General features: G+C 37.5%; 1 protein-coding gene across 4 annotated transcripts in view; it reads left to right on the top strand.

Moving 5' to 3' along the window:
* The window catches only part of LOC107684498 (coiled-coil domain-containing protein 92-like), a 118,124-nt gene that overhangs the window by 83,991 nt on the left and 23,611 nt on the right, over nt 1–10,522 (top strand). The window contains exon 1 of one of the 4 annotated variants that reach the window (XM_016480762.1): nt 6,683–6,903. The exons of 1 other annotated variant lie outside the window; for it this stretch is intronic. The gene's annotated coding sequence lies outside the window, so the exon portion shown is untranslated. Of the gene's footprint in view, nt 1–6,682; nt 6,904–6,925; nt 7,025–10,522 lie in introns of those variants that run through there. 2 more of the 4 variants (XM_016480758.1, XM_016480759.1) reach the window with 2 other exon arrangements.

The raw sequence follows: 10,522 nt of genomic DNA on the forward strand, positions 1-10,522 counted from the left end.
TATATATATATATATAGAGAGAGAGAGAGAGAGAGAGAGAGATTTATTTTAAATATTATTTGTATTATATTTTTGTATAAATTTAGATTTAAAAATTTAATTTTTCTTCTTTCATATCAATAATATATAAAGTAATAATAATAATAAATAATAATAAGATAATACATAATTATTATAAAGATATAGTTAAATTAAACAAGGGGTTTGCAAGTGTGGGTAACACTTAAATTTATATTATCTATATCATTTTAATAATGTATTAGATTTTATATATACTGTATATATAGAGAGAGAGAAAGAGAGAGAGGGGAGGGGGTGGAGAGAGAGCGAGAGATTTATTATAAATATGTATTATTAGTTTTCCTTAAACATCTGGTCTGAACATGATGAGGGGTATTAATGAAATAGACGGATGTCTCTTTGGAGAGCTCTGATAGGGAAAAGGTTTAGCTCAATGGTTAGGATTAACCCCTTGAGTTGAGCTGTGCAATGTCTGTTTATTTGCCTGACTTTTTGCCACTGATTGTGTTTTATGAGTAAAACATGTGTATCTACACATTATGAGACCAGAAAGAGAATATGTCCGGCACCAGAATGCAATATGTGCATTTTTATGTAAGTCACTCAGAGTACAGTGTATGCTAAGACCATATAGGCCTAATGAAGTGATCACAGATGCAGTTATGTTAGTGCATGTGGATGTCAAGTGCACACTGCATCACATATAGCAGTGCTTCCTAAGCAGGGGTACACACAACCTTTTCTATAAACAAAAATTACGACATTAAAATAAAATATTAGAGTTTGTTAAAAAGAAATTCTTTCCAGCCTACATACATTTGAACAAGTAATTAATGACTTGATGTATTGTGTTATAAGGAAAGAAAAATGAAATAATGGTGCATATTTTGTCAGTTTGTATGTATACATACTTGTATGTATATTATCTACATATATTATTTATATTATCTATTATAACTATTATCTAATATATATATATATATATATATATATATATATATATATTTTACGATATATATATATATATCTAGACATTTAGATTTATTTTAAATATTATTTGTATTATATTTTTGTATAAATTTAGATTTAAAAATTTAATTTTTCTTCTTTCATATCAATAATATATAAAGTAATAATAATAATAAATAATAATAAGATAATACATAATTATTATAAAGATATAGTTAAATTAAACAAGGGGTTTGCAAGTGTGGGTAACACTTAAATTTATATTATCTATATCATTTTAATAATGTATTAGATTTTATATATACTGTATATATAGAGAGAGAGAAAGAGAGAGAGGGGAGGGGGTGGAGAGAGAGCGAGAGATTTATTATAAATATGTATTATTATAAATATGTTTAAATATGTAGTTTCTGCCTATTACCATTATTTCCATCATTTCAAAAACAAATGATCCATTTTGGCTCTCTGAGAGTAATTTCTCTCTTGGCAAGCAAACAATATTAAGCAGTCAGTTATTGTATGGTGCATTTGAAAAACTGAGGAGGTCAAGTTCAATATCTACTTCAGCTTCTGCAGTAATGTGGGCTGAAAAACTCCATTGTGGAGCATGGTTTGCTGAAATCAGTCATTTTATTTAGTGGCTGTGAATACATTGGCAGGCTTGCTCACTTTGAACTAATCAAATAAATGACACTTTCAATTCGATCTTAGAGCGATTATGGTTACCCTTTTTAAATGAAGGGGGAAAAAACTTTTGGAAAATTCAATTAGCTTTACGTTTTTGGGGCGAGATCTGCCTTGCCAAATCCAGTATAATAACTGTAAGACTATTACTACCTGAAAATGGTTGGTTTTGGCAGCATGTCAGAATGAGGGCAATAAAGAGTTGGTTCGTTTGCCATCGTCCCAACTGCATCCATGGGATTGAGTTTCTGAGCTTTTTACCAGCACTGAACCCAAGACCTGAACACCACCCAATCCAGATCAGCCAAACAGGACCTGTTCACACATACTCTATTCTGCTGAGTTCATGCTCACTCCACTCACTACCTGCTCCTAGTGAATCTAAATCACACCTGACCTCATTTCTGGCCAGGCACGCACAGTTAAACACTGGTGGGCTTGTAGTTTTTTTACAGGTAAGGTGTGCATAGGGGCACTGTTTCACAGAGCGCTGTGTTTCTTCAGAGTGACACTCGTAATGTTTGATTTCTCATTTCAGAATGTACCCGGCTGAGTGAGCAGTAAATCACACTCACACATTTATGACACTTCCTGTCTGTTAAAGGAAATGACTGACTTCAGTTGAGCTTGCATGTTTGTTAAATAAGAGATTTAAATACATTCATTCCAAGTCACAAGCAACTCAAACCATCCCCAACCGCACCTAAAATGTTGCTCCTAAATGTTACTTATTGTTCAATTAAGCAAGAGTGATGTTGTTCAAATCAGCATGGTAATAATATTGTTAGGTTTATAGTGAATAGCTTAAATTTAAGGTGTAAAGTGTCCATGGATGTGCACTTCAGAGTCTCACTGGAAGTAGTAAGTCATCCTGGTACTTTTCGCCTACTGTTTTATGCATGCTATGGCTTTATCCAAAGCTGAAAAATACTGACTCTGCAGGCAGCATACAAAGATATGTTGGCAACAAGGCACGTCTAAATCCTATGACCGTTTCACATCCTGTCTACTGAGATATCGTCATATGACTGAGCTTTGAAGGTAGTATAGATGTGACCTTCTACTGCCTATGATGTGCGTTCGATTCAGTGACAGTTGAGCTAAATAAAAATGGCATCTAAAAGTTGCAGTTGGTGTGTAAATATATGCTTCTGAACAACTTTTTCAACTTTTGATTGAATTCCTAGCAAGAAAACAGCATCGTAGTAATTAAATGTTTGCTTAGTTATCACCAAAGCTCTCTCTGTTTATCATTAGACCATCAGAAGCCTGTCTGAAATCAGTTTTGTGAGGTACTTTTGTGTGCAAATACTGCCTGCGAAGTTATTGTCTGACAGGACAGTGAGGCAACAAGTCAGCTCCCTAAACGTTCTGATGCATTATGAATTCAGACATATAACTCAATCCTCATCCAATTTTCGGCAACTATAAAGTACATTAGGTTAATTCAGACACACATTCAGATGCAGAGGATCACTTGTTGCCACATACTGGCTTATTTGTGCAACCTGCAGAAAGATTCACTGAAAAATTGCCACCACTAATGTACAGACAGTCTGTCTGGAACATGCAAACACAGACAGCAGAGATGAGTGATAGTGCAAAGCCCATTCAAATTTGAGGACTGGAACTAAGTGTCATAGATCTATTATTTTTCTTTCTTTCTGTAGTGTAGATGATAGTGGAAGATTATTAGTTTTTACCAAAGTCTATTTCACTGTATTAGCTGGAGTTGTCTGAATGGTGCATTTTTTGCATGGTTGGAATAGCTGATGGTACTTGGACTGAGATTTTTTTGAAAAACAGTGCCAAAAAGTATGGAAATCGCTTTAGGGAGTTGAGAAGACTAAACACATTTACAGGCATACATCTCCAACTTGTGCCATACTTCCTGACAGTGGTGTGTGTGTGTGTGTGTGTGTGTACTAAGAGCGTGTTGGTATTTAAATGTGACCCACATTGCTCACGGTTGCTCTCGTTTAATTCAGTGTGTATAGAAACGCTAGACTGATTTCCTCTGGATGGACGTTTACTGTGGTCTTCATGTTTTATTTGGGGAGTGAGTCCTTCCACTCTCTGAACTTTTATAGCTACCTGTTACGAAACATAAATAACTCAAAAGACACAAAGTAAAACAAATCCCGAATAAGGTATGTGTTTGCTTTCAGCACTGATGGGAAAAAAGATGGTTGTGCCCTCACCCCTTTATCTGTCTCCCTTTTTCTCTCACTCATTCCTCTCTCCTTTCCAAATTCTGGGTTGCTACTAGCCAGACACCCTAAAAATAAAGATATGAGACAAATTTAATCCAGGTCAAGAGACTGAATAAGCTGAAAGATTAAAGTCCATTTCCCAACAATAACATCTCGGGAGTAAGACAACAATTCCGTTTATCCCACAGACCTGCTGCCTTTTATTTGAAACTGTCCTCAAGTCTCGCTCTCTTCTTTTTGAATGGTTCTGAAAATGTATTTTTTTGTTTGGTTCATATACTTTATACAGTAGCTGAGCCACTGCGGAATTCACCATGCCAAATGTAATTTCGGGAAGAGAGAGGTCTGTTTGTGCGGAGAGAGAAATAGAGAGGGACTTTTGTTCTTAGCCTCGGGCGTTGAATAAAGGATTTTGAGGGTTTGAGCTCTGGGAATATCCACTCTTCGTTTTCAAAAGATAAACTGTAAAGTGGAAACTGAACATGGGTGATTTGTTTCTATAAGCACATTAGCATGGCCACAGCCGGTAGGTGCAGACATGTCATCTGGTGTAATATGTGACTGAGTGACACCATACACGGACTGAAGCTTGTTGGTTAAATAAGTGCACTAAATGTAATTTAAACCCTATGATGCAAAGTCTAAACAGTCTGACTTCAACCAGTTAAACCGAGTGATGAAAAAACAGAAATGTAGACAAGATTGAGCTACTTTTTGGTTCCACAAAGTGGATCAAGTTTTAGATGGATGGATGTTTGTTATATGAAAAAGCTTTTGCAAAAATTTCAGCTTGCTCTCTAGCCTTAAAGGAATAATTCACCCATGAATGAAAATTTGCTGGAAATTGATGGACTGGATTACTTGTGGATTAATGTGATGCTTTTATCAGCTTTTTGGACTCTCATTCTGACGGCACCCATTCATTGCAGAGGATCCAATGGTGAGAAAGTGATGCAATGTAACTTCTCCAAATCTGTTCATGAACAAACAAACTCATCTACATCTCGGGTGGCCTGAGAGTGAGTACATTTTAATTTTGGGGTGAACTATTCCTTTAATTGTTCTTTGGAAAAAGACAGTATATATCTACTCAGGTCTCACTCTGTCGTGCCTGTCTGCATATGAGAGCCGAAGGCATGTGAAATGTTACTGAAATATTAACTTGTCAGTGGCATCTAGAGAGGGATTGTATTCATTCTCATGCCAGGTCAAAGTCAAATGTTTGAGTGAAATGGTAAAACACTGCTCTCTTGTGGATATTCTCTGCTCTAGAATGCAGAAAATACTATTTTTAGTCATGAACTGATGCTTGTTTCAAAGGTTAGAACACTATTATATATATAATATAACTCCCTGGCTTTGCACTGAGCATCGATTTGATGTTGCTGTGAACTCTAATTTGTACAACTGCCTCAAATGAGCTGAAATTGTATTTAAACTGGGCAACATCAGAGATCTATGAAGGTCACGTCTGTTTTGTGTTTTCAGAAAAAGCAGAGGCTTCACTCAAATAAATTGGTGTTGTTGTGGAATGTTCCTCTTGATGGAGTTCCAGTCTGCACTTGAAGGCTGTTATAATTGGACTAATCCAGGAGATTATATCTTGGCAAGCAGATGCTCCTCATGTTCTCATGATCAGACACTAACCAAAACAATATTGTGTATAGTGAACATTAGCTAACATTAACCTGGCATATTAAATAGTTATTAACACTTATGGTGTCAAGGAATACAACTCCTTTTAAAGATTACTGAGAACATGTCTAAAATGTGTTAGTTTTATATGTGAAAGACCATTATTATATGAAAGTAAGACATATTATATGAGCATTAAAATAAGTGTTGAACTGTAAGTTTATTTGCTGTTATTGAATGTTATGGAAACACTGGGAAAACATTAATGAAACATCAAATATTCTATTTATTTTCAAATATTATTAATTATATATAATTATGTGTTTTCATAAATTAGTGTTACTATAAGCGTAACTTATGTTTTCAATTACTTATTAATGAAAGTTATTAACGTTATTATGTCGCTGTGTCTTCTAAAATTACTTAAAGTCTAACAGTGGTTCTGGAGACTTTTTTCACTCTTTGTCATGTGTGAAATTTCAAGTTTTGCATATTTTCCCACTTCTTACTGAGCACATTATAAACTAGATATCATCATAAATATAATTACATTTGGTAGACGCTATTGTACAAAGATTGCAATTCATTTTATCAGTTCAAAAATAAATTAAACAAAATTAATTAATGAGCAGATTGTCAAACTTCTTGTCAAAAACGATTGTCAACTCATTAACTCATCAAAACAACAACAACAATAATAACTAAATATATTATTCTAGACTCAAATAACTAAAAGGGCTGCCTGGAATAGAATTAGAATATAATTTGTTTTTTTTACCACTCATTTTTGAATATAAAACGTTTCTAATAACAGATATAAATCAATATAAATATACATTTTCCCTTTTCAAATCACATGTTCATATGTGATACAGATGATATATTGAGGTCTAGGCTATATAAACTTTGATTTTCATAGTCGTAAATTACATCTCGTTGACTTGTAAACCGAGCGCTCGCTGAACGTCATCGTGTTTCTATAGTGATGACGCTTTGCGTCCAATACTTTCGGTTGACACAATTAATTCGCCATCGACTTTAATACGTAAGATATCACTGCATCTGTCAGACGGCACTAACTATCAACTCGGCACTAACACTTAGGCGACCAGGCAGGCAGACTTTTGTACGTGCGTTTGACCCGCGGCAGAGGCCCTCAGAAATGCGCGCGCGTGCGTGTTTTCCTCAGTATCCCGGCATGCACCGCTTTATTTAGTGTTGTATCTCCGGGAGATGACAGACACAGCCCTCTGCCCCTCTCTCTCTCTGCTCCAGTGAGGAGACAAAACCCAACAAATCTCTCCTCTCGGCATCCCGCAAACAGCAGACCCAACCCCATCTCTACCCATCAGACATACACTAATCTCAGCCCGTCTTTCTGGTAGGTGTCGGCCGCTGCACCTGCTCGCGCTCGAGCCGCTGACTGAAACAAGCAAGCGATGCTCTCAAAGAAAGCCTGCTGCATTGTGATATTGAAAACAACTCTGACACGTAGATTTCAAGTACGCCGTTTAGCTCTTGCATCAATGTGGGTTGTTGTTGTTTACTGCTTGTTGCGTATTTTCGGACGGATGAGATTATTAATCCGGTGGCTGATTATTGTGACATTAACTAGAGACGATTGTGAAGATGGCTGTTATAAATTGGCATATAGATGTCGTTGAAAACGTTTTCGACATTGACACATTCTGGTTGATCCCGAAGCGAAATGAATTTTAGATAATTCCTGTTTATTTATCATGCGTATAATCTAAATATTTAGTAAATGGACTGCTTTGAAGTCATTATCAATTATTTTTGTGACCTTTTTTATTGATGTCTCAAATCAGTTGTTTGAAGTCATTTAGTTATGAAAATCTATTCATTCAGATGCATATGCAGTATTGTTTTGAGCACGTGCTGTCGTTTCTGCAATGTTCACAGGTTATGAGTAGAAACGCAACACATCCTCTTGTGTCTCTAAGCTTGTAAATGTCTTCTGATGTAATTATATTCTTTTTTAGAATGGTGGTTTAGCTTGTTGATTGTTGCGCTGTCCGCAATGCAGGTCCTGCGTTATGATCCTGCTCATCCCCAGCCACTCTCACGTGCATGTGTTGATGTGCACTGGCCAATCAGATGCTGCCATGAAAGTCCCACATTTTATTAATCATGATTTTTGTATTGTCTTCATTTATGTTATAAGTGGTCATTTAATAATAGAAACGAAAAGCAGTGACGTTTCTAATAATAACTGATAGTCAGTTGATATTAACCTGCTGCCGTGCACAATACGTCATCATACTAGCTTACATCATGTATGTAGTGGGTGTGACTGCATACTGAAGCACTGGATATTGGATGTTTGTGTGTGCGAAGGACTAGGACATAACAGTGTTTTTAGAGTCTCCTTCTAAAGCTGCAGCTCATTAATTATTAATGCAACAGAAGGAGAGAGAATTTGGAGGGCAAGAAAGAGAGCTGTTAAGAGTGAGAGATAGTACAGGGGAAAGAACAACAGGGTTGAGTACTATGTCAGGGGGATTCTTTTGTTTCATGTGGAGCGGGGCGAGGGAGGCCTCACCCTCTGACTGTAGCGACCAGCATCAGTCAGATCAGAGCAAATGTCAGCATCAGCACTCTAAAATGTCTACCAGCCCATAAATGGCTCCTAAAGGTGGGGTGAGGGAGTGAGTCTTCACATATGCTGTGGAATATCACTTCTGAAGGATGGCCAGTGCTCTCAGCGCCTGTGATTTAGCGGTTAATTTACGGTAAGCAGATGGATAAGCGGGATACAGATGGTGATGGGGTGCACTTTGTTTTAGATGCTCGCTTGATGCCTCATCAGCCTGTAAATAAGTGTGTTATGTAGTGGTCGACCGATATGGGTTTTTTGACTGCCGATGCCGATATCTTGGAAAGCAGGGAGGTCGATGGCCGATATAAAGCCGATAAAATTTTATTTATTTTAATTTATATTTAAGAAATTTGAAATCATTTGAAAATGGATAAAAAATTATTGTGTAAAATAAGCATACTTATACTTTAGAAGACAAAACATTTTTCACAAATAAATAAATATTTAATAAAAATCGAATTAAAAAGGAAGTAAACACTGTAACCAACAGGGCACTCCGTATTCTGGGAAGTTTGTGTGCATTGGGAATCATATATATATTTTTTTCAAATAAAGCCAAGGTAACACTCATTTTACATAGAGCACGCAATGAAAATGACATGAATATGACATTGGGCAAATGCATAAAGCACAGCATAGTGCGACATAATCCCATTCATTTTCAATGGAGAGCTGGCGACTTCTGGCGACACGAGCGACAATGACCGTTGGCGACGGAATGTGGGCGTGTCAAGCGATGCGAGTCAAGCGACAAAAGTTCAGAATTCTTCAACTTTATGCAAATAAGCAACGAATTTCGCGAGCGACAACCAATGGGAGTGAAGTCAGTGGAGAGCACGTGATTCATCTACTGTAGTGGAGTGTTACGGGGGTAACTAGGCAACCAGTAGTGGGAACGCCCACTAGCGACCTCAATTGCCAGCCACAAGCGACAAGCAGCGAAAAAGTCGCTGGCGGTGTGAACGGGGCTTTAGACATAACTGAGCGACGACAGCGAACAAGAGGGAGAATGTGAGCGGTGTGCTCTCAGGCGCTGCGGCTCTCAGCGCCGTCAAAATAAAAGTCCCGCCTCAAACACATCGGCCAAACAGAAAAACTTATCGGCCGATGCCGATATTTGAAAAATGTCAAATATCGGCCGATATATCGGCCTTGGCGATATATCGGTCGACCATTAGTGTTATGATTTGGTTATTACTATAAGGGTTATCTTTTGAAAATTTATAGACTAGGTAGTGCCAATTAGGATGCCTGTGTGCTAAGATAACTCACTCTACAATTTACACTCTAAAATACATTTACACTCTACAAACGTACCTATATATGCAAAACACCAACATTTTTTTTTCACACAAATTATGAGTACGGGGCAGATTATAGATTAATAATGAGTTATTATGCAGTTCTTTGTACATTACTATGTTATGCATGATTTGAAAACTAATTCATGATCATGTTTGCATTACACATAGGGTTGGGCGATGTCTACCAAATTGGCATCGGACGATGTCTACAGTGAAACATCGTGATGGACGATGACATCGGGGGCGGGGTTAGGGGTGTGCCCGAAGCGTGAAACAAATAACTGTTATATGGAGCCACTAAAAGGTTAGCCGCTTGCTAGCGGTAGCCTGTTGCATTACAGTACATGAAAATTCACTTACCACTTACACAGAGTAAGGAGAAATGTCTGATAGGACGATGGCGAATGATTTGCAGATCCTGAGCACCAATGACAAACATCTAATCTTGTCAAATGTGTGGTAAGTACTGCCGCTCCATAGTATAGAGTCCTTGTGATCGCGAATCTCGAAAGTTAAAGTAAATTGAGAGCGCACAATTGAAAGCGGTTTCAATAGTGACTCCCTGATGCCCGCAATTTATATACAGTCACCTATACTTACCCAGCGATATAATTGCGAGAAAAAGTATTCAAATATTTTAGGAGAGGGGGTGGGGGGGGAGGAATCACGATGGCATCGTCTATCGGCCCAACCCTAATTACACATAATCAGCTCCATATGTATGGCTTTTCTTCATACTTCCACAACAAGATCAGCAGCGCTCCAGACACACATAATCTCTTCAAAACTTTCAATTCTCTCCTCTGTCCCCCTCCACCACCTCCCACCACTTCTGTAACTGCTGATGATTTGCCACATTCTTCACAGACAAAACCAGAACAATCAGTAGTCAATTCTCAGCCCCACACACACAGGATTTCAAACCAACCACACCCACTGCAAAAACTCCCATCTTCTCCTTCTGTCCCCTCACTGAGGCAGAAGTATCAAAACTTCTCCTCTCCAGCCATCCTACAACATGCCCTCTAGACCCAATCCCCTCACACCTCCTCCAAGCAATCTCTCCTACACTTTTA

The sequence above is a fragment of the Sinocyclocheilus anshuiensis genome, unplaced genomic scaffold (assembly GCF_001515605.1).
Source record: "Sinocyclocheilus anshuiensis isolate Anshui unplaced genomic scaffold, SAMN03320099.WGS_v1.1 scaffold1, whole genome shotgun sequence".
Lineage (NCBI taxonomy): Eukaryota > Metazoa > Chordata > Actinopteri > Cypriniformes > Cyprinidae > Sinocyclocheilus > Sinocyclocheilus anshuiensis.